At 38.5% G+C, this 24,924-nt stretch overlaps 1 protein-coding gene and 1 long non-coding RNA gene across 19 annotated transcripts in view; one reads left to right on the top strand and one right to left on the bottom strand.

Annotated features, from left to right (window-relative positions):
- Positions 1-24,924, top strand: part of SOX5 (SRY-box transcription factor 5) — a 1,100,902-nt gene that overhangs the window by 640,046 nt on the left and 435,932 nt on the right. The gene's annotated exons all lie outside the window — the stretch shown is intronic.
- The window catches only part of LOC127492146 (uncharacterized), a 45,890-nt gene continuing 41,090 nt past the window's right edge, over positions 20,125-24,924 (bottom strand). The window contains exons 3-5 of one of the 2 annotated variants that reach the window (XR_007921259.2): positions 24,694-24,911; positions 23,338-23,463; positions 20,125-20,876 (exon numbers count right to left, since the gene is read on the bottom strand). This is a non-coding gene — a long non-coding RNA (uncharacterized lncRNA). The remainder of the gene's footprint in view (positions 20,877-23,337; positions 23,464-24,693; positions 24,912-24,924) is intronic. The other variant, XR_007921260.2, reaches the window with a different exon arrangement.

Genomic DNA, 24,924 nt, shown 5'->3' with positions numbered 1-24,924 from the left:
TTGGCTCTATTATGGTACTGAGTTGTATGTAAGAAAAGAGAACTTTGAGATTCTTTGACTTGGGGCCAGCGCTGTGGCATAGTGGGATAAGCTGCTACCTGCAGCGTTGGCATCCCATGAAGGTACCTGTTGGATTCTCAGCTGCTCCACTTCTGATCTAGCTCCCTGCTGATGTGCCTGGGAAAGCAGTAGAGGATGGCCCAAATGCATGGGCTCTTGGACCCATGTTAGAAACTTCGAAGAAGCTTCTGCTCTCAGCCTGGCCCAGCTCCAGCCTTTGCAACTATTTGGGGAGTGAACCGGAAGTTCTCAAACTCTGTCTTTCCCTCTCTCTCTCTGTAACTCTGCTTTTCAAATAAAATACATAAATCTTAAAAAAAAAATACTTTCACTGGTGAAGCAACACTTTGTAAGATTTTTACAAATCTGTCTTTCCAATGGTTTCCATGTGAGGGTATGTCGCTGTTTCTAGTGATTAAGAATATCTACATGTCATACTAAATTAGACCGACGCAAATTAATTTGAATTATTCTTAGAACTGAAATGTAGTACAAGAGAAATGTACAGACAAGACTCCACTTAGGATTTTTCAACTTTACTGTGGTTCAAAAGAGATACACAGTCAGTGGAATCCATGCTTCAGGGTTTGAATTTTGAGGATCCTGGGCAAGTGTGGCTTCTCCAGAGAGCTGCAGCTTTGAGTCAGTGCCATTGACCTGAGGCCATCAGCTGGTGCTCTGCAGTGTGCTGTGTTGCTACATTATGGTGTTTGTAAGTTAGTTGCATTAGGTGAATTTTCACTTAACAATATTTACAACTTAGGATAGGCTTATTGGGACATAACCCATCATAAATTGAAGATCTTGATGTGGAGTGAAATAAAAATTCTTTTCTCTTATCAAATGGAAATGATTTACTTTGAGATTATTATTATTTTATTTTTATAATGCTGATTGTATGGATTTCCCCAACAATATCTAGAATATCTTATTCTTTAGTATTTTTTGTTCTTTTATCTCAACATGTTTTAAATTTTCTTCCCTTATTAATTTCTCCTAACTTTGCATTTTTTTCTATTAGAGCTTTCTTTAATTTTCATTTTACCAAAACTTCATCCATAACCTTTTTTAAAGATTTTATTTATTATTTATTTGAAAGGTAGAGTTACAGAGAGTGAGAAGGAGAGAGAGAAAGATCTATCTGCTAGTTCATGCCCTAAATGGTCACAATGTGGAGGTGGGCTGATCCGAAGCCAGGAGTCAGAAGTTTCCTCCGGGTCTCCCATGCAGGTGCAGGGGCCCAAGGACTTGGGCCATCTTCTACTGCTTTCCCAGGCCATAGCAGAAAGCTGGATCAGAAGAGGTGCAGCCGGGACTAGAACCGGTGCCCATATGAGATGCTGGCACTGCAGGCAGAGGATTAACCTACTAGACTATCGTGCCGGCCCCTCATCCATGATCTTTATTTTCTCTTACTGCATCAGTCCATTTTAAAACAACCTCACAAATTATTTTTCTCTTACAGTTTCTTTCATAATGATAGATTTCTTAGTTATACTGTGTCTCTGTCATTCCTGCCCAGAAGTCAACTGGGTTCACAGAATTAAAGAATAAACTGAACTCTTTCAAGGAGATTGTTAGATTCCTGAAAAGAAAGAAGATAGGCTGATTATGAATTTTTCTGTTTATACTGATTATTCCTCCCATAATCCCTGTGTCGTTAATACTGTTAGATCATGTCTTTGTAAATTTTGTTTCATTCTAACTTGGAATGACAGTGCAGAATTTGTCAAATCACTTAAGATGAACAACATCAATGCCAGTAAGCATAGCAAAAACAAAAAAGAAAAGGGAATTGAAATAGATACGTCAAAGATATCTATACTCCCATGTTCATTTCAGCTTTATTCACATTAGCCACGATGTTAAAACGACCTGACGATTCGTCCATGCATGAACGAATAAAGAGAATTTCCATTCATGTGTCTTTTACTCTACCAGCTTAGAGAGAAAGAAAGTCTGCCACTTGACACAATGTGGATGGATCCCGTGGATTTTATTCTAAGTGAACCAAGCCAGTCAAGAAAGACATATATTGTATTATCTTACTTATTTGTGGACTATAAAAAGTCAGTCTCACAGAAACAGAGAATAGAAAGGAGGTTACTGCAGACTGGGGGTAAGGGAAGTGTTGGAGAAGGCGGAGATATGAATCAAAGGACAGAAAATTCCAGTTAGACTCAAGGAATTGTGTTAAGTGATCTATTGCACTGACTGATAAGTACATTTAGTATTAATGTATATTTCAAAATTGCTAATAGAATAAATTGCTAATATTCTCACCACACACACAAAATGATATATTGGTGAGATGATAGATATGTTAATTAGTTTGATTGAACCTTTCTACAATGTATGTGTAGAGCAAGCATCCATTGTATCCTGTTACTATATATAATTAGTATTTGTCAATTGAAATAAATACCTTTAAAGAAAAAAGTTAGACATCTAACCAGGGTATTTTTAAAATAGATGTTTATGAGGCAGGGAAAGAGATTTGTCTGCTGGTTTATTCCCCAAATGCCTGCAGTGGCGGGGACTGGGCCAGGCCAAAGCAAGGAGACAGCAACTCCATCCCAATCTTTCACGTGGGTAGCAGGTATCTAGTTACTGTGAATTACCACTCGTGCCACCAGGGTTTGTATTAGCAGGAAGCTGGATTCAGGAGCTAGAGCCAGGTATTAAACTGAGATATTCCAATGTGGGACATCAGTGTGTTAATCTGAGTCTCAGCCACTAGGAGAAATGCCTGATCCATCTTGGGTGTTTTTAGTGGTTTTGATTTTTAGTTTTGTAATATGAATTACCGTAAAGCGTTTGTGCTTTTCTAACATTGTAACCTAAGGGAGCCAGAGAATACTAGTCTTCTTTATTTCAAGCTAGTTCTGGGCCAGCACTGGGGGCTGGGGCAAGGTCTCATGACAGGTCTCCTGGCTTCCCGCACTCTTTAAGCAATGCTGAATAGTTTTTTTTTTTTAATCCCTTTCATATTTTGGAATCTTGTGTAAAAGTTCTTTGAATGACTAATATATATGTCATATATATATATATTTATATATACCTGTGTATTTTTTACACTTGATCTTACCCAAAAGGCCAAGAACTGATTATGTGTACTTTATGGATATTAGAATGAATACTATAGTGAAGTTTAGGAAACCATTGATTTATTCTAATTCCTCTCCTTTTGCAAGCATATTTCTTCTAGAGTCTTAGTTTTTCATCTATAAAATGGGAAAGTAATAAATGCTTATTCTCTAATTTGAGGAATATGTAATATAGTGGTATAAAGTGCTTGCACAGTGTTTAGCACTCAGCAGCTCCCAATCTGTTAATCTTTCCCTCTCCTAATCTATTAATTGGCAATATAATCAACAGATTTGCAAAGCATAAAAGAATTAACATTCTGGTTCTTTGTTCATTATTAACAAGGTACTTGATTATTCTATAAATAAGCAAGTTATGATACTGTGTATTTATTTTATTGGCTAGACCAGCAAAAACGTGATAAATTTATCTATTGCTTTTACCTTCTTTGAAGCCATGATATAATTTTCATTTTTAAGTTAATATATTTTGAAGGTAAATCTGTACTGTAAGGGAAGGAATAGTGGTGATTGTGGTTGAATCTCTGGGTAAATCTGTTTTGGCTGAACAAAAGTGAGTCAGCAGACACTTCTACTAAAATGGCTTTAATTCTGTCACTAAAATAGCAATTATTGGTAAGGATGTGGAACAACTGGAGCCCTCACACACTGCTGGTGGGAATGCTATCAGTGGTGGTTCCTCATACAGTTCAATGCAGGATTGCAGTATGACCAAGCAATTCTACTCCCAGTTTTAGACCCAAAAGAACTGAAATCTGGGATTCACCTGCGTGTAGACTGAAAGCTGGAAAAAACTCTTGTCAATCCACAAAGAAATGGATAGCCAAAGTTGGGTTAATCATGTATTAGAACATTGCTCGGCCATAAGAAGGAATGATACATGCTACTGTATAGACAACCTTGACAACTTTATGCTAAGTGAAGTAAGCCAGACATTAAGGGACAAAGACTGAATCCTTAAACTTATGTGAAATATCTATAATAGATAAACTCAGATAGAAAAAATAGATTATAGGTTACTAGAGGCTAGGGAGAAGTGTGGTTGGAGAATTAACTGTTTAATTGTTCCAGTTCTGTTTGATGTGATGAACTTAGTTTGGAAATAGTAAATGGTGATGGCTGTACAGTGTTGTGCATGTAACTAATGCCATTTAGTTGTGCATTCAAAATAACAAATTTTATTATATATAAGAATAACTTACAAGGCATGTAGAAAGTGGCATTAAACATAAGTTTATTTTAGGGCAAGAATTTTGAAATCTGCACATACTTTTTTTATAATGGGCATTTCTGTGAACTTTTTGAGGAAATCCAGTCTGCATGGATTTGAATTTTTTTGGTACAAAGTTAAACATGTCTTTTATTTCCATCTTCCATGAACTTACTGAAGTGCTTGTATACAAAGCCATGATTTTTTTTAGAAAAATTAATTGCATAAAATATCAAAACCCATTGATGTATATACCTTAACTGAGTGAATTGAGTGGTATGTGAATTATATTTCAATACAACTGTTTAAGAAATGAGTCAGGTGAAAGTTGGTGAGGCGGAAGGAGAGCAGTACTTTCACATTTCTGTGATAAACCCTACTGACTAATGTAGCTGTGTGAAATAGGATGTTACCTCATTTAACTGTTACTGGAATGACCATGGCGCATGGTCATAGGGTGAGTTTGTACATGCTGACACCAGATCATGCTATGTGGCTGAGGGCTCCTGGGGTTCTCCAACTCAGTAGATTGCCCACTCAATCTGGGGGAAGAAACAGATGACCACGGGACTTTGGGATCTCTCTTGATAGACAGTCACTTTGGAGCTTTTCCTTCATGCCCGTATCTTTGAGCATAAACAAAATATTTGTTCTGTTTCCTGGTTTGGGAGTAAATAAAAATTATATAATCCTAAGCCATACACAACCATCTTTGAAGTGGCACCCGACTCTCTCATCTGACCTAGCTTAATATTGACCTAGATATTAACTTTTTAGATGTGGTATATTACATTTTACCCTGAAGAAAAGATATAATAATACCATACGGTGCTCCAGCAATGCAAACTAAGTTGTACTAACAATCTCCAGGAAGATAAAAGCTACCCGAAAGAGAAGGCACTATGGTACAGCAGGTCGAACCATTGCTTGGGCCACCAGCATCCCATACTGTAGTGCTGGTGTACAGTCTAGGCAACTCCACTAGGAATCCAGCTTCCTACTAACGCATCCTGGGAGGCAGTAATGGATGCCTAAGGACTTTAATTCCTAGCACCCTCCCTCTGGACTACCTGGGTGTCATACTGGGCTGCTGGCTTGGCCTGGCCCAGCCCTGGCTGTTGCCAACATTTGAGGAGTGAACCATCAGAGGGACTCTGTATGTCTTTTCTTTGTGTGTCACTCTGCCTTTCAAGTAAGTTTAAAAAAAAAAAAAGATTTATTGGTTTGAAAGGCAGAGTTGGAGGGAGGGAGGAGGGGAGGGAGAAAGAAAGAGAGAGAAAGCGAAAGTGAAAGTGAGTGCTTTTGTCTGCTGGTCACTCCCCAGATAACTTGGGCTGGGCCAGGCCAGAGCCAGGAGCTTCTTCTGGGTCTTTTATGTCAGTGTGGGAGCCCAAGCACTTGAGCCTTCTTCCACTGCTTTCTCAGGTGAATTAGCAGAGACCTAGATTAGAAGCGGAGCAGCCAGAACTGCAACCTGTGCCCATATGGGAGTACAGCTTCACAGGCAGTGGTTTTACCTGCTATGCCACGATGCTGACCTCTCAAATAACTTTTTATTTCTTTTTTAAAGACAAATCATTGTAAAAAGTTACCTAGAAGAAGTAAAACTTCAGTTAAAACTTGAACTATATATAGACATTAACCAAATAAAAATTTTGATAAAGATCATTCCAAACAGAGAATAATAGATGCACAAAAGCCTTAGTTCAGAAATGACTGCGTGTACTACAGTTAAGAAGATAAAATTGCTGTGATGGCACATTGGTCACGATGAGGAAGGTGCTCTGTGGACACTGTTAAGGGTTTTAAAATTTTATCCTAAGAGGGAAATTGAAGACCGATCTTAAGAGAAACACCATGATCAGATTTTTGTTTGAAGAACATCAATGTGGGTACTGTAAGGGGGAAAAATGGATTGGAGAGGGCAAGAGTGGGTAAAGAAAGACTAATTAAGAGATAATTATAGAATTTTAGCAGCAGATGGTGATGATTTGGACTATTATGGTGTCAGTGACAGTAGAGATAATTAAATGATTCAAGATATATTTAGAAAAAGACTTGGAGACTGAGTAGGTGTGGGAGAGTCAGGGGGAAAGCATTGAGGATTGTCTTCTAGGTTTTTTTGCCTAAACAACTGAGTGGAAATTCACTCCATTTATCGTTACAGGAAACTTAGAGTAGATGGTAGAGACGTGCTGAATTCACTCTGAGGACAGGTTGAGTTTGAGATGCCTTGAAGACATCTGAGAGAAGATGCAGAATTACAAGAGGAGTCTGAGATAAAAATATTATTCTGGAATCGTGACATACATGCATAATTGAAACTAAGAGGTTAAATGAAATTTTCCGTTGTGAGGGGGAAGACAAAGAAGCCATGCTCACACCAAGCAATTCCAGCATTACAAGGCTGGGAAAAGATGGAATGAAAAGAAACAGGGAAGCAGGATTAAAATTGAGAGCACTGTTGTAATGGAAGTAAAGAAAAGAGGGTATTTAAATAGAGGAGTGGTTGGCTAAAATCAGTGCAAGAACTGAAGAGGTTGCATTGGATTTGGTAATAGGGAGGTCTTTCTTGATCTCAGGAATAGTAGTCTTGGTGGCACTGTGTGTGGGTGAAAGCCATGCTCTGCTGAGAAGTAGCTGTAAGGTGGTTAGGTGGGAACAGAGTAGACAGCCTCTTTGAGGAAGGGCTGGAAAGGCATCAAGAAACTATGAGAGACTGAGATTCTGACAACAATTACTTATTTGACTTTTACCAAATTATTTAGTATCTCTGATTTTATGCCCTAATCTGTATGATACAAACATTAGTGCTAATTCAAAGTGTTTGTAACAGCACTTTTCAGTTTATTAAGCACTTACTAAATGTGAGCTGTGATTATCACTCATCTAGATATTTAAATATTTTTTGATCGTATAAGAATCTTCTCAGCCACAAAACTAAATTTCATACTCTACAAAAAAAAAATTCTAGCTAGGAACACCAAAAGTCAGGCCAATCAGATAAGACAAGTTATATTTTTCTTAAATAATTTTAATTATTTATTAAGTAATCATTAAATATTATAAAAACTGAGTTGCCTTTCCAATCCTTCATTTTTTTATACCCAAAGATATGCTATTATTTACATTTCCTGCTATGCCACAGTGCATTCTAAACAAGATAAAATGTATTTATTTAAAATGTACTCTATTATAGCCATTGGCTTAAAATTACTGTGAAATCATAAATTTATTTTAAAATTATTGCTTTTAAGGAGACGTCATATACTTAGGGAACTATTATTCTAGAGAGTAAATAGGCTTTACATGTGTCTTTTATTTCTACCGTGTGTTGCACGCTGTATAAAATTTTATGAAAAAATTTTCACATACAAAATCAATGAATTAAGAGATAATTTAAATATTTTGCAGAGCTTTCTATATTTTCTGTTTATGTAATATGTCTTTTCAAAATACCACTGAGATGTTCATCTTGATCAATTTCGGTTGAGTTTGTTACTTCATTATAGATCTTTTTTAGACTGATATTCCTTACACTGCACGTCAGAATGTTTAGTTCATTGCTGTGGACCCACCTAGTGTCGACTTCTCAGACTCATTTCCTTACTATATGTGTGTGCTTATTCTGAACCTCGTACAAATTGTGTGATAAATGAAATGCTTAACTATTGTTAACATTTAAATGCTCATTTCAGATGCTTAATGTTTTTATTCCTTATGGCACACATTGTATGCAACATAAACAATCTGAAAATAATTGAATACAGGTTATATGTGCAGCTTCTATGAAGCATCTTACTGCTCTTTCCAGCGTCATTCACTCGAGGAAAACAAGAGCAGTAATAATGAAAGAGGTCATTTTACACAGAAATTTGTGTGATTTATGTGCTGACGGTAGTTTTCTAAGTTTATAAACAATACTTTATTGGTCGTAATAACTCCCAACACATGGCATTTCACAGCTGACAAAGCGTTTTTCATGCACTTTGTGATATTGAATGTATCGTCTTTCAAAATTTGTATTGGTATCCCCCTAAATTACAAATGAGGCAACAGTTTCAGGAAGTTTATAGATGAGATCTAGAAATGCGCTCATTCACATGATTGTGTGGTTCAGATCCCTCTAGATAACTAAATCAGTATATTTAAGTATCTATTATAGCTGTGTACAGTATCTAGTACAAATACTGAATAAATCTGGCCTTCCACGATATACAGGATAAATGTTCAGAAGTTCACCTGATAATTAAATTAATAAAATTTAACTGCATTAGACAGTTCAATACATTTCTCTTCATTGCATTTATTTAATTTCACTTCTGGGAAAATAAAATATTTATTTAAATCAACTTAGTTTTAATGCATTTCTCTTCCCCCGCAGCGTTTAACTTCTAACTCAGATGTTTATAATGGTGACCAGTACACAGAATTTCCTGCCCTCCAGTTTTTTGTCTAAATAGAAACAAATTTGTTCCTTTCTCCTGTCTGCTTTTCTGGGAGCAGAAAATTCCAGTCCAGGCCATTCGCTGGCCCAAACCAACTTCTTAATGAATTTCTTGCTTTTTGTTTATTTGTTTTTCCCCATTCTCTCTGGATTTTGGGTTTTCCTCTGAAGAAACTGGGAGCTGGAGAGATTTTTTTTTTCTTTTTTTAAAGTTTATTCGTTCATTTGAAAGGCAGAGTGTAGGGGGAAGTCTTCTTATCCACTGGTTCACTCTCCAGGTGACTGCAACAGCCAGAGCTGTGCCAATCGGAAGCCAGGAGCCAAGAGCTTCTTCTGGGTCTCCCACATGGGTGCAGGGGTCCAAGGACTTGGAGCATCTTCCACTGCTTTCCCAGGCCGTAGCAGAGAGCTGGGGTGGAAGTGGAGCAGCCAGGATCGAACTGCTGCCCATATGGGATGCTGGCTCTGCAGGTGGTTGCCTTACCCACTGTGCCATAGCACGGGCCCCTAGAGGTTAGTTTCTGTTTAAAAAAAAGAGAAGGTGCTGAGTTCTCATCCCATCTTCATAGACATTGCCAGCCTTCTGCTTAGAGGATCGAATATATTTCTATGAAAAGACAATTCAGCTGCTGCTTCGAAATCTTCAATAAGTAAAGAGCGTCAGGCAATGAGCAACACAGAAATCTCTACAGCTGAGTATTTGGTCTGGACAGTCAGTTTGAGGGTACTGCAAAGCCAGTTATAATTCAGAGGTGTTGCTTCTGTATGAATGCGTACAGAGTGGTTCTGGTTGTCAGGCTAGAGACAGCCACAGGGGCATTGTGAGCCCTTATCCAAGGAGTCTGCCTCTGATTTGTCCAGGAAGTTACCCAGGGCTGGTGGCTTTTCTTCCGGTTTTCAGACCTGAAGTCAGCCCCAGCCCCGACCTGGCTGTAGTGGCCGTTGTTGTCTAGGTAGGCTCTGACAGTTGTCCCAGGTGCTCTGCTGCTAGTGGTGAACCACAAGTCATCAGTGAAACCCGGAGACAGACTGATAGGCAGGTAAACACTTAAGTCAACCGTGGTGGTGCAAGCCACCTGCAAATGCCCAGACACGTGGCCATTCGCTGTGTTCAGAACATAATGGATACCCCCAACAGCTTTTCTGGCCACTGAATGTGGACATTTCCTGGGCCTCACAAGAAGAGCAGTTGGTGGACAGTGCCGCCATTAGCATAATCCTTGCAGACCGTGCAGCATGCACAAAGTCTGCTGGACATCCACACGCACACCTGGCACGTGGCCTCTTGGCCACGGGTGCAGGGGCTGCTGGGAGTCGGCCATGCACCACGGTCGCTCTCCCTGAGGTCTGTACTGTACTGGCTGCCGCATCCAGTGCAGATCTCTGATAAAGCAAGCCAGGCCTGCTGACATTTTGATGTAATGGGTCACTGTCCCAAAGCTCGCTTCTCAAGATGCACTGTAAGTTAGTGAAAACACATAAATACAGTTTTAATTTTATAGATCTGCAGATGCCCATGTGTGCAGGCTTCTAACAGCACATGGGAAAATGGGATTAAATGATAATGTTTATTTTCCCATGAACTGTTTGAACACCCTCATGTGTATTTATATCAACAGCCATACATGTGTATTTAAAATAATAGATTAAATCCATTTTTGCTGTGCAGGATATGGTTAAAAATGCTGAGGTAAGCAAGTGTACAGAATTAACTGGTATGTTATTGATAGAAATAGCAGCAGTAAGGCACATGGGAAACACTTGGGAAGCACCCATTGTCCCGGACTGTACACACCTGAACATTTGACAGCCTTCTCTAGGAGTGTGTTGTGTTAGATCTCTTTACAAGGCTGGTGTCAAAGGGATGTGAACATGCTGTGTGGGAGCACTTCTGGGCACCTGCCGTGGACAGCTATGTGTATCTCAAGGAAACATAAAATACTCAGCGATTTGGGTCTGCCTTTTCTGCCCCAGGAATGTTCGCCCAATAAATAAAGATAATATTACACAACTGTTTCTGAGGAGTATATGTGAATTATGGGAAATATAGTGATAAACTTCTATAGGACTTTTGGATAGTGAGAAAAATAATAGGCAGTAGAAGACAAACGTATGCTGATTAAAGTGTTTATTGTGCATGTTACCAAATATTTATGAATATTTTAAGCTCTTTTAAATCGTTATCACTCATAGTGTATCTTAAATGGTTTCTGCAGGCATTTAGAATTCTTTTGGGGTGATGGTTTTCCAAGTACACTTTGGAGAGCGAGGACTGAGAGAGTTGTTGGAATGCTGCTCCATTCTGTCTCTGCTGTGACCCCCTTCATACACATAAATTCACTCTTATTCTTTAGTATTTCAGTTCTCCATTTTTATAAACTTTGCCTAGCTTTTATTAATTTATTAGAGAAGGATAGATTGAGAGAGAAATGCTACATGCGCATTAGTACAAAGGTGGAATCAGAAGCAAGACCTGGGTGTCCAGTTCTGGCATTTTAATATCAGATATGGGCATCCAAGCCCTGCATCTTAACTTCTAGGCTAAACATCCACCCTTGTTTTTGTTTTAGAGGAAGAATTGTAAGACTAGATAGCTTAGCTTTTTGTTAATCAGTTATAAATGGTTTATTAGCAGCTTTATATTTGTAGAATGCCTGTTTAAAATACTGTCCATACAGCCGGCGCTGCGGCTCAATTGGCTAATCCTCCACCTGCGGCGCCAGCACACCGGGTTCTAGTCCCAGTCGGTGCGCCAGATTCTGTCCCTGTTGCTCCTCTTCCAGGCCAGCTCTCTGCTGTGGCCCAGGAGTGCAGTGGAGGATGGCCCAGGTGCTTGGGCCCTGCACCCCATGGGAGACCAGGAGAAGCACCTGGCTCCTGGCTTCGGATCAGCGCTGTGCGCCGGCTGCAGTGCGCCAGCCGCGGCAGCCATTGGAGGGTGAACCAACGGACAAAGGAAGACCTTTCTCTCTGTCTCTCTCTCATTGTCCTCTGCCTGTCAAGAAAAAAAAAAAAATACTGTCCGTAAATGCAAAATTATGCATTGAAAAAAATGTATAGTCTTCCAGTTTTTTGTCCTGCATTCATCCTTGCATGCAAGCATGGTGGACTCAGGATACAGTGAGTTGTTAACAGTGCTGTGCACCATATTGGTGAAAGGTCTTTAAGGGTAGGCATATAGGGGCCAGCACCATGGCTCACTTGGTTAATCCTCCGCCTGCGGCGCCGGCATCCCATATGGGCACTGGGTTCTAGTCCCCGTTGCTCCTCTTCCAGTCCAGCTCTCTGCTGTGGCCTGGGAGGGCAGTGGAGGATGGCCCAAGTGCTTGGGCCCTGCACCTGCATGGGAGACCAGGAAGAAGTACCTGGCTCCTGGCTTCAGATCGGCACAGTGCTGGCCGTAGCGGCCATTTGGGGAGTGAACCAACGGAAGGAAGACCTTTCTCTCTGTCTCTCTCTGTTACTATCTATAACTCTACCTGTCAAATAAAATAAATAAATAAATAAACATTAAGTTGACTAATCTGGTCCTCTCCAATATTGAAATTTGTTCTTTCTATGTGTCAGACAAAAGGATCAAGGATGATACTTTGAATCTCCATACTCACTTTAGTAATCTAAACAGGTAGGAGTGCATCCAGAACTGCATATATGTACCAGAAGAGCATGATGTGTGTGTGTGTGTGTGTATATTTGGCAGCAATCAGAGGAATAGAAATGAGCTACATCTATTATTTTTGAAGTAACAGAATGTAAATGATAACTCATTTGAGCTTTTTATGACTAGCCTTTTGTTTTGGTGGCATTTTCTGTTTTTTCCTGTGCTTTGTCAGTCTGTTAGTAGGATAGCTTCTTCCTTGTTTAATTGGGTTAAGAATTTATTTAAATATGTTTTAATTTAGAGGTTGTTTGCCCTTTTTCTGTACTTAGATGCATCCATTAGAATGTCTTTTATGTAATAGTGCAATTTCCTTACAAAGTAATTGGTTTGATTTCCTTAACCAAATAAGTCTGGACATCTTTTAACATCAGTGGTGGTACTTATTGTTCCCCTGTCATACTTCCAGAATATCCAAATGATAAGATTAGATTCCCTACATTTAATGTAACGGTTTTAATTGGACAGGATCATCGCATTTTCTGTTAGTGAATTGTGGGTTTCTCTTTCAGTGAATCAAAATGTTCAGGTTGCTTATGAGGTTCAGCCCTTGGCATAATGTCACTAATGATTTCTACAGGACCTTGAAATAAAGTAACAGGAAAATCTATCAACAAAGAGATATAATGGAATATTTTTAGATCAAAAATAAGATTCAAATCATTCATAGTGGAAGAAAAGGACTTCCATGGGCAATTGCATACTTGTTCACTTTCAATGCAGTCAAAATGGCAGTGACTGTGTATTTGCCAAAATAGCATCTGGCCACATGGAAAAATGGAATGGCAGTTGTATTTGACAGGGATTATTGCCATTATGAAATTAATAAAGAAACCCATTATGTTATGAAAGCAGAGACTGGTCTATTTTTCTCTCAAAAATTTTAGGCTTTTTAAAAAAAAGTTCAGCATTTTTTCTTCTCACTGGTATTTTTTCATGGAGTATACCTTCAGTTGTACTTCTCTTCATATAATGCAGTTTCTATTGTGGAGAGTGTATGTTATTTCTGAATTTTTTCTTAAGGAGACCAATAAAATCGGTGTGTGTGTGTGTGTGTGTGTGTGTAAGTGCAGGGTTTGAGTGAGGCTGTAGAATTGATGGTTCCCTTTTGCCTGAAATGAACTCTGTTCTCTTGATCTTTTAGGAGTAATTCTCACTAGTGACTACTTAATTGCCAATAATCAATGGCTTTTTAAATGGACCTTTTTAAAAAAAATTTAAAAACTCATGGTGTTTTTCTTTCCTTAAAACTTGATCCTTTCTGTCCTTTACAGCTTTTCTCACTTTATCTCACAGAGTTTCATATTTATGAATCAAAAATTACTTTTTCTGTGAAATTGTACACACTTCAGTGTAATATTCCCATCTGTAAGTTGGAAACTATTACATGATCTACCATTATGTTAAATTCAGAGTCATTACTTTTCCCATCAGAAGGTCCCACCTTCCAAACTTCTGTTAACACTTGAGTTTTCTGTGTACTTTGCACTCCTGTATTTGTTGAATCTTGTATTTTCATCCCTGTCTGGTGAAGACTTCTTTGAGGAAGTACTTTTAAACTTAGACAAAATTGAAGGTAGGGGAGCATGTCCTAAGCTTAAGAACAGAGTATGCAATGGTCTAGCAGTATCAGTAAACATCAGTATAGAATCTTGACTTCCAGGTAGAGAACACCGTGACACCACAATGCTGTGAAATGATTGCGAGCATACAAGAATGAAAAAGGCTAGCATCTATCTGAGTTTAGAATCTAGTAGGTGTTAGGGAAGAATGACAGGTGTTGGATCAAGATAGGATTCCAGTAGGGACTGTTAACCTCAACAGATCTTTAAGGATGAGTAGAAATTAGCTTTACAAATATCAGGAAGGGAGTGGAGAAAATATTCAAGAATAGCAAGGAAGCCAAAGGATAGTGCAGAAGGACAAAACCAGCTATATACTAGCAACTATTCATGATGTGTAAGGAGAGAGCTGAGGCTGGATAAGTAGACTAGGTCAGAGCATGAGTAAGTCATATATGACATATTAAAGTGTTTTGGTTTAATAGTATCAATTATCATATCTTAAATTTGAACTATGTATAAACTCCTAAGACAGTTATATGTTTTACTGGAGTCTTTGAAATTCAGGTAAACGTTTACTTCAGAAAATAAAATTATATTGTATTAAAATAGATTTAGGATTATCATTGCACATGAGAATTTTGGTCTTTCAAAAAATGAGTTTTACTGATAACATAATACCGTTACAGGCTTCCTTAAGATTTTATTTGAGTGGTAGAGTTACAGAGAGAAGAATAGACAGAGAGAAAGGTTTTCCACCCACTGGTTCATTTCCCAAGTGGCCACAACAGGCAGAGCTGGGCCGATCTGAAGCCAAAAGCCAGGAGCTTCTTCCAGGTCTCCCATGGGGGTGCAAGGGTCCTAGCACTTTGGCCATCTTCTGCTACTTTCTCAGACCATAGCAGAGAGCTGAATTGGAAGAGGAGCAGCTGGGCCTAGAATTGGCTTAGCCTGCTATGCCGCAGTGCCAGCCACTTTTATAAATTCATCTGTCTGGGTTCTGTGGATCTCAATTTGAGAAACATTGAATATAGTTGATGCAGCTGATTGTATATATCTAGCAAGCGCTGGAGAGTTTTTAGTTTAGTTATATGCATACATAAATAATTTATGCATAATTAACCTGAAAAAGGTAGAGATATACAGCTGTATAGTATTCCATTGTATTTTCTATTCCTGATTAATGGACTTTTGAGTTGTTGCCTATTCTTTACTATTACAGGCTATTATACTGAGCATTTCTATGCATGTGGAAGCAGATTTCTAACATAAGTTACCAGAAGTGGAGAATTGCATTTGTAATTTGGATAGATATTTTCAAACTGCTGTCCATCAGCTTCTTCGATATACTTTTCTATTTGTAATATATAGTAGTGCCTCTTTCCACACATCACTAAGGCTCTCTTGGTAAGTTTTTGCTATGTTAACAACCTCTTTGTTCCTCTCTCTCTCTCCCTCTCTCTCTCTCTCTCTTTCTCTCTCTCTCTCTCTCTCTCTCTCTCTCTATATATATATATATATATATATATATAATGTTTCATAATAGTTCTGGATGGAACCTCATGGGAAGAGTCCGTTGCATGGTGGCTTGATTGGATTGGACTGAGATCCATTTGATTTCAGCTCTCTATTTTCTCTAAGACTCAGGCTGATGAATTAGCTCCTGTCAGAAGGTGCTGTTTTCATTGAGGAAGGTAAAAACAAGAGCAGGACACTGAGTCAATTCAAGCATTCCAATAGAAAGCTCTATATTGCATCAACCAAAGCAAATAATGTATCTAAGACAAAGTCAGTGGGTTCGGAATACTCCCTAAGTACAGGTCATTTTTTCCGAGGGAGAGAGAAAATGGCTTAATTCTGAATGAATAATATAATATAATGCTCAATTAGTGTTCAACAAAGTTTTGAGTTTTTTGGTCAATTTAACAGGTTAAAATGGTTATCACATTGTAGTTAGAAATGACATTTACTACAATGGAAGATGTTGAATATCTTATACATGTTTAGGAAGCATTTTGATTTCCTTTGAGCAGTTTATATATGTGTATTTTCTTGTCTTACTACTATATGGTGGGTGTTTACCCTATCGCTCTTTACCTGTCTTAGAATATAGAAATTTCCTTGGATATGGTAATTGTTGGGTATTTTTTGATTTGAATAAGGTGCCATTTGTTACTGAGAAGTTTTGCATGTTTATATAATTGGAATGATTAATTTTTACTTAATTGCTTCTGAATTTGAATCTAATGTTAGTAACAACTTCTCTAAAATTATATTTGAATTTGTTCTTGTTCCCTTCTAGTAATTTATGATTTACTTTTAAATCTTTGATCCATGTGAAAGTTATAGTCCTGTTCATATTGGTGATGAAGAAATCATAGAACATTAGTTGAGTGCCACTTATATAATTTACTAATAGAATATACTAACTTATATGTGTTTGCTTTTTTTCTTCTGTTTCATTGATTTTTTAATTCATGAATACTAGATTGTTTTAATCATTGAGAGGACTTTAGAAAATTTGTGTGATATGGAATGTAAAGGCAAAGAGAGAGAGAGGGAGAGGTCTTTAATCAGCTGGTTCATTCCCCAGATGATGGCAACGGCTGGACCTGTGCCTATCCAAAGCCAGGAGACAGGAGCTCCTTCTGGGTCTCCGACGTGGGTTCAGGGACCCAAGGACTTGGGCCATCTTCTACTGCTATCCTAGGCCATAGCAGAAAGCGGGATCAGAAGTAGGGCAGTAGGTCTAGAACCAGCACCCATATGGGGTGGTGGCACTGCAGGTGGCAACTTTACCTGTTATGCCACAGCAACAGCCTTTAGTCATCTTATTTTGAAATTATTTTTTACTTATATTTACTTAACATAGAATATTGTTTCACAAAATAACACTTTCATTATTTTACCTTGGATTACAAACAGGCTTTGGAAGTAGATATCTTGTAGAGTAGATCAGGCACCAGATTTTTAATCAAAATACTTAGGTTTAAACTGTGTGTCTGCCTCTATTAGCTGTAAAACCAGAAAGCAGTTAATTTTTATACCTGTACTTTCCTTTTTATTTATTTATTTGACAGAGTTAGACAGTGAGAGAGAGAGAGAGAGAGAAAGGTCTTCCTTCCGTTGATTCATCCCTGAGATGGCTGCTGCAGCCGGAGCTACGCTGATCCGAAGCCAGGAGCCAGGTGCCTCTTCCTGGTCTCCCAAGCGGGTGCAGGTGCCCAAGCACTTGGGCCATCCTCCACTGCCCTCCCAGGCCACAGCAGAGAGCTGGACTGGAAGAGGAGCAACCGGAACTAGAACCCGGTACCCATATGGGATGCCGGTACCGCAGGTGGAGGATTTACCAAGTGAGCTACGACGCTGACCCCATATACTTGTACTTTCCATTAGAATTGTTGAGAAAATTAATTTGTGTGAAAATTGTTGATTTTAGGTAATTTGACTAATGCTTATGAAGGAGGCTAGAATATTCTTATCCTTGTTCATAATTCTATGGCAAAAAGTTTATTTTTGCCTTTCTGCCTTTAATTGGAGTGTGCACCCCAGAAAAGAAGCTCTGAAAAAAATTTAGGTTGTGGGTCTTAGTAAAATTTGGGGCACAGAGTCAGTTTAAGAACAGTGTTTATTGGGCTGGCGCTGTGACATAGTGGGTAAAGCCGCCGCCTGCAGTGCTGGCATCCCGTATGGGTGCTGGTTCGAGACCGGGCTGCTCCACTTCCAATCAGCTCTTTGCTATGGCCTGGGAAAACTATAGAGGATGGCCGAAGTCCTTGGGCCCCTGACCCACATGGGAGACCCAGAGAAAGTTCCTGGCTGCTGGCTTTGGATCAGCTTGGCTCTGGCCATGTGGCTATTTGGGGAGTGAACCAGCAGATGGAAGACCTCTCTCTCTCTCTGTCTCTCTCTGCCTCTGCCTCTCGGTAACTCTGCCTTTCAAATAAATAAATAAATCCATAAATAAAAAATAGAACAGGCCGGTGCCGCAGCTCAATAGGCTAATCCTCCACCTGCGGCAGCAGCACCCCGGGTTCTAGTCCCGGTCGGGGCGCCGGATTCTGTCCCGGTTGCTCCTCTTCCTGTCCAGCTCTCTGCTGTGGCCCGGGAGTGCAGTGGAGGATGGCCCAAGTGCTTGGGCCCTGCACCCGCATGGGAGACCAGGAGGAGGCACCTGGCTCCTGGCTTCGGTTCGGGGCAGCGTGCTGGCCGTAGCGGGGTGAACCAACAGAAGGAAGACCTTTCTCTCTGTCTCTCTCTGTCAAAAAAAAAAAAAAAAAAAAAAAAAAGGCAGTGTTTATTAAGTTCATTTGTTCATTAAGATTACAAATAATGGTATAACAAGAAGACTAAATAAATCTGAAGTTAGTTTCCCAGGAAGTACATTCATAACTTTAAAGTTGTGATTTTTTTCTTTAGTCTATGCTTTGACACTATGCAAAATTTAGAAATAAATTTTTCTGTTTATAGAACCATGATTTCTATATAGTTATTTACTTAGATGTTTTCTAATCATAATATACCATTTAAAATACCTAATTTATTTGAAAGGCAGCAAGGGAGGGAGAGAGAGAGATACAGAGACTGAGAGATAGACAGTTGATCCAGTGGTTACTCCCCAGTAGCCAGCCAGGGCTGAGCCAAGCTCAAGCCAGGGGAATTCAGTCTAGGTCTCTTCAGCTATAGTTGCTGCCTCTACGGGTAGGAATTAACAGGAAGCTGGAATTGGAAGCGAGACAGTGACTCAGACTCATGCTCTGATGTGGGCTGTGAGTGTTCCAAGTACCACTTTAAACCCCTGCACCAAATATACTGCCTCAGTTATATGCCACTTGATATCTAAATGCTTATTAAATAACTGAATATATTCACCTGATATCTGCTTCTTGTTTTTTTTTTTTTTTTTTTGTCCTGTGCATAGTCTGACTGAATGATTTCCTAAACTGTGGTAGTGAGTAATTTTTCTTAACAATAATAAGAAAAAAATAAAAGAAGCTGTTTGGCAGTTCTTCAGAGTGTCCACAAAATTCATTTTAAAAACTGTGCTGTCATGGACACAATTTGGCTGTCAGGATTTCTGACATTACAACTTTTAGTTTGCCTTTGAATTTTTCACTTGATGTTTTGAAATTCTGCATAAGGGAAGAATCTCTTCTATTTATTTGCCCCACTTGCCAATCACTGTTCCATCAGACATGTGAGACATTCAAATAGCAAGAAACTTTTCATTCTCTCATTGAATTAGGTAATGCTACTAAATGCAAGTATACTAATGGGAACAAATCAAACTTGTGACTTGAAAATTCAAGCACAAAATTTTTCAGAATCACAAATATATCAACTTAGTCATAATATTGTTCTTTTGAAAATATCTTTTTTTATTATTTAAGTTATGCTGGTCATTGTAAATTCAACTTAGTGGAATTAATTTTAGTAAAAAGGATTATTTCTCTTTTATTGATGTATGTACACAAATTATGGTATACTATGAAAGGTCAAAATAACTGTTAAATATACACAAGGAGCAGTCTTCCAATGTGTGTTATAAGAACTTTTATAAATTATGAATTGATTTATCAACAAAGATATTATAGAAACAAAATATTTTTTTTATTTGAAAGACAGTATGATGGAGAATTAGAGCGAGAAAGACAGGCAGGGTGAGCAAGAAACAAAATCTTCCTTCTGTTGATTCACTCCCCAAGTGACTGCAACAGCCGCAGCTGAGCCAGGCCAAAGCCATGAGCCCGGAACTCACTCCAGGGCTCCCATGTTGGTGCCAAGTACTTGAGCCATCACTGCTCTATCCCAAAGGTTTTCATTCACAGCAATCTGGAATTGGGAGGGAGCCAGGACTCCACAGAGGTCTTCAAGAGGTAACAACTGCTGCTGTGTGAATTGCCTGCCCCATAAGTTCAGAGCTGAGAGTGAGCTCAGGAATCGTGTTCCCTGGGATGTCAAAGACAGGCAAGATCACATCTTTAGAAGTGAAAGCAGAGAGGCTGGCCTCCTAACTTGACCCCTGTGTCATTCTAGATACAAGTACACTGAACATTGTTAATAGGCCACATTCTCATTTACTGTGAATAAAAATTGTCATTCAGGGAGCCAGCATTGGGGCACAGTGAGTTTAGCCACTGCTTGCTGTTGTGCTTCTGATCCAGCTTCTGCTAATGAACCTGGAAAGGCAGCAGATGATGGCTTAGTTCTTAGGCGCCTGCACCCACATGGGAGACCCAGATGGAGATTCAGGCTCTTGGCTTTGGCCTGGCCCAGCCCTGGCATGTGCAGCCATTTGGGTAGTGAGCCAGCAGATGGACGATGTCTCTCTCTCATCGCTCTCATTCTGCATTTCAAATAAATGAATCCTTTTTTAAGGCAATTATTCACTTAATATGAAATCAATGAATACACAGAATAAATAAGTGTAGTCAACTTTAAAAATGAAGTCAGTTAAATATTTTCTTGCTTTACTCAGAGTAGCTCTCATTACTGCTCTGATTAGTTAATATAAATATAATACGTATGTTAATGGTGAGAAAAGTTCTCTGAGTCTTGTGTACTAAAGTATTCCACGGACATTGTCAATCAAGAAACAAAGCCACTTACTGGTGCCATTGTCACTTTGCTGCTGTCTCTAGGTAAAATGTTAGTGGAGTGAGTTCACCAAATTTCTTTCCAAGTTGAAAAGTTACAGCAAGCTTGGTGGCCAAGAGCGTGTTGAAAAGGCGTGATCCCATTTGAGTGGGTTCTCTTCTTATTGACTACATGAATTCCTTACTCGTCTGATTCTTACCACCAGAGTCCTTTTCATCTTCATGAAGATGACTATCTGATGAGTAAAAAAGTGAAGACACCATTAATTAAGTTGATTTTATTCTCCTGATCTACATGCTTTGGTAGAAATAACTGATTCTTTTTTAAAAAAATGATTGATTTACTTGAAATTCAGAATTAGAGACAGAGAGATCCTCCATCCGCTGGTTTATTCTCCAAAGGGCTGCCATGGCAGAGCTGGGACGATCCAAAGCTATGAGCCAGGAGCTTCTTCCTGGTCTCCCACGTGGGTGCAGGGTCCCAAGCACTTGGGCCATCCTCTGCTGCGTTCCCAGGTGCATTCGCAGCGAACTGCATTGGAAGAGAAGCAGCCAGGACTCAAAGTGGCACTCACATGGGATGCCGGCACTGCAGGCAGCTGCTTAACACAATATACCATAGCACCAGCCTTGATTCTTTCTTTTAAGACACAGGTTGCATCACAAAATAGTTGGATGGAAACCAGAAAATTGACTTTATTGCAGGAAGACTAGTAGTAATTTGGGTATTTGGTACTGTAAATGAGATAAGCACTTTATTCTTTAACTCCTTTGTTGTGTGAAGAACCACCCTGTATATCAAGTAACTTGTGAGAATGGCACAGTTATCACTCAACCTGACTTTGAACAATTTTGGGCATTTAGTTAGCAGTAAAACATACCTAATGGGGTCAATACGCAGCATATAGACTAAGCCGTCACCTGTGGCACCTGCATCTTTTATGGTCGCCCGTTCATGTCCTGGGTGCTCCTGTTCTGATCCAGCCCTCTTCCTATGCCCTGGGAAAGCAGCAGAAGATGGCCCAAGTGCTTGGGCCCCTGCACCCATGTGGGAGACTCAGAAGAAGCTCCCGGCTTCAGATATGCCCAGCTCTGGCTGTTGTGGCCATTTGGGGAGTGAACCAGTAGATGGAAGACCTTTCTCTCTGTTCCTCTATCTGTAACTGGGCCTCTCAAATAAATGAAATCTTAAAAAAAAAAAAAAAAAAAAGCCTAGTAAGCACTTCGCTGTGTACTCATTGCTTAACTGCCATTATGCTACATGAGTTAAATCAACATTTGTTGCCATTTGAGAATTTTGGAGGAAAGTTAGCATAACATTGGTGTTCCCCATCTCTACTTAGTAGTTTTGGACCTCCTCATTTGTAACTAGGATAATAGTACTGCATATCTCCTATAGTTGTGTAGAATATTAAATGAAACGATGTATTTTAAAGATGTATAATGTAGACAGAAATCCATCCAAAATAAAAACTAGCACTTTAAAATAATGTCAAGTGACTTTGAAGAAGGAGATAATAAGATCAAATAGCAGACGCGATTACTGGAGATGCCATCATCTCTATGAGAGACGTAAAATTAAGGTGTTCTGGAACAACACTGATTCTTCAGTTTTGCCATCTGATGGTGATTTATTTGTATATTCTGACTCAGGGACAGACAGTAGAAAGTAGAACAACCTTGAATTTGTAGGCTATTGTATGCCAGTCCCCTGACAGATGGGCATTTTGGAGAACTGAATCTTAGATCTTTAAAAAGAAGGTGTAGAGTATTGAGTTTCTTAGATGGCTTTCTGATGAGGTCCAGTATTACACAACTGTAGTCTATGCTAAGTCAGAGTTTTACTTATTATAGGCTAGTAGTGAGCTCACTGGGCATCTGGTGAATGACTCAGAGATGTACATTACTTGAAAGTTTTTTTTTTTTTTTTTTAGAAACAGAGAATGTTCTTTTTTAAAAAATGTGTTTATAACAAAATAACCAATAATGCAGGAAAATATTTTAATGCCTCTTATATCAGCTTAGTCAATAAAAAACTAGTATTGTCTGACACTGATGGGCTCTAAATTCATTGTGGTCATAATATTAAAAGTTTTATTTCCCCAAAAATAGCTTTCCATATTTCATGAGGCATGAATCCTATAATTTGGTGCAGAAACACATATTACATAGTGAAGTGTAGTCTGTGCCTTTGACTACATATGTCAATTTCATTTATTAAATAGAAGAAGTCAAACAGTTCTATCCTAAAATAGAGGAAGGAAACCATGTTCTTTTAAAATTATTAGAAATATTTGCATGAAAAGGGGTTAACTTTGGAAATAACTTTGTTTATGATCTTAAAAGTTCCTGGTATTCTCTTGGAGAATTTTCTGGCTGTGTTTTCTAGCATATCTTTATTTTCTTAGCCCGTGTGCCTCTCCTTTTTATATTTGCAGTGGAAACATCATGAGCTGAGAAGCATACTTTTTCAGTTTCATTCCATTTTCCATAATGTCACCACAGCAGTGTCAAAGAGACTCATTAAATAGAAACCTGTTCTATAGTATTTCTGTTGTACTTTGTGCTTTGGTCATCTTTGGAAGATGTATTTGTGTTTGTCGGTGTTTGTAGATCCTACTGTTTTAAGTATTGTGCGGTTAACTTCTTGTCACTGTTTTTTGTTCATTTTCTTATTTTGGTTTTAACACAGCTTACCAGATTGACCTTGGGAAGCTTCGATTCTGAACAGTACATTGGGAACTTGGTCAGTTTTACATAAAAGTAGATTTGCTATGCATTTTCCTTGAATTCTTCTGTTTTTAAACCATAGCACTTCACATACTGTTAAGCATTAAATAGATGTTAGATGAATACAGAAGTATGTCTCAGTCCACATATATTATGACAATTTCTGTTATCCTGCTTACAATAGCATAGCAGAGATCACTTTGAAATTTTTGTTCTGCTGTAGAGAAAACTGCCTGTATAATATATAAATTATATATATTGACACATATAATGTATCAGTTGCGTATCTTATACTTTTTAGATAATTGATAAAGAATATGGATTTATTTAACAATTCTGTGTGCTATTTATGAACATATTTTTAGTATTTAAACATTTTAACACAGTGTAAAATAAAAAGATGATTTATAAGTAACACCAACTTAATACTAAAAATTAGATTTATTGGATCATTAACTAGCCAGTGGGAAGATTTGACCAAAATATTTTGGAACCATCTTCCCTTTTTGCTGACGTTCTAAAATGTGGCAGAAATGCTAATTTGCATTATGGATTTCAAATAAAAGAAAAACTTTTACAACCTAAAGATGTACATTTAAAAATATTTACTCCATTTAGCCATCAAAAACCATATTTACCTAGTGACAAAGAGATTTTGTAAAATTTAATTTTTAGTGACAATTACCTGAAAGCCTTTTAAGTCAGTTTAAAAAAAGCATAACATCTTGGGGTTTAAACTCAGCTGTAAATTCTGGGGCTTCAGGTTATCCTATACAATGGTGTCACAAGTGAAACAGATACAAAATGTGGCTTCAAGTAGCAAATGTGCTACTAAGCATTGATATGAATTAAAATTATTTTTCCCAAGTTTGAACTTTGGGAAAATTAGTGTTGTACGAGAAATACCTACTCCTTTTTACACCATGTAAGATCCATGGGTTGATTTATGTGAGCCAAGTTCCTCATGCACTTCGAGTTCCATTCGTTCAAATTATCGTTAGTAGGGTGATCATTATTTTATTTTGCAAATACTGTCTGATTCGTATTCTGTTAAAGCTCTTTGAGCATAGATGACTGCAAGAAAGAGTTTGTTTTTTAATGACCACAAGCATGTTTATAGGATACATTGAGATCTGAAGCTAACTTTCAAAGCATTTAACATTTTCCTGTATGTTGTTGTGTTTATTTGGCATGTGTATACATATCTGCGTGTATACATATACTAAGTGTCTATAAAAACCAAACCACAGATAAAGAAGATTCTGTGATGAACATCTTTCCTTTATACTGTCGTTGGCCTCAAACCCTCACGCTGTCTCTTACCTGCTCCGGTGACCTTCTGGATTGGAGTTTCGTGGAAACAACCAGAGGTAGTAGCTGTAGCAAGACAGCAGCTGGGACCATACGGATCTCAGCATCCTGCCTTATGGCCATTATCTTTGTTTCTATCTTTATGCTGCCACGATGTTTCCTTCTTATGCTCTCTCTGTCTCCTCTCCCTGACTCCAGCTCCTGTGGCTCCCTATAACCTACTCTTCATTCTGCAAGATTTTA

The sequence above is a fragment of the Oryctolagus cuniculus genome, chromosome 9, assembly GCF_964237555.1.
Source record: "Oryctolagus cuniculus chromosome 9, mOryCun1.1, whole genome shotgun sequence".
Classification (NCBI taxonomy): Eukaryota; Metazoa; Chordata; class Mammalia; order Lagomorpha; family Leporidae; genus Oryctolagus; species Oryctolagus cuniculus.
The sequence above is the reverse complement of the archived record's forward strand: the minus strand, read 5'-3'. Positions and strand labels throughout refer to the sequence as shown.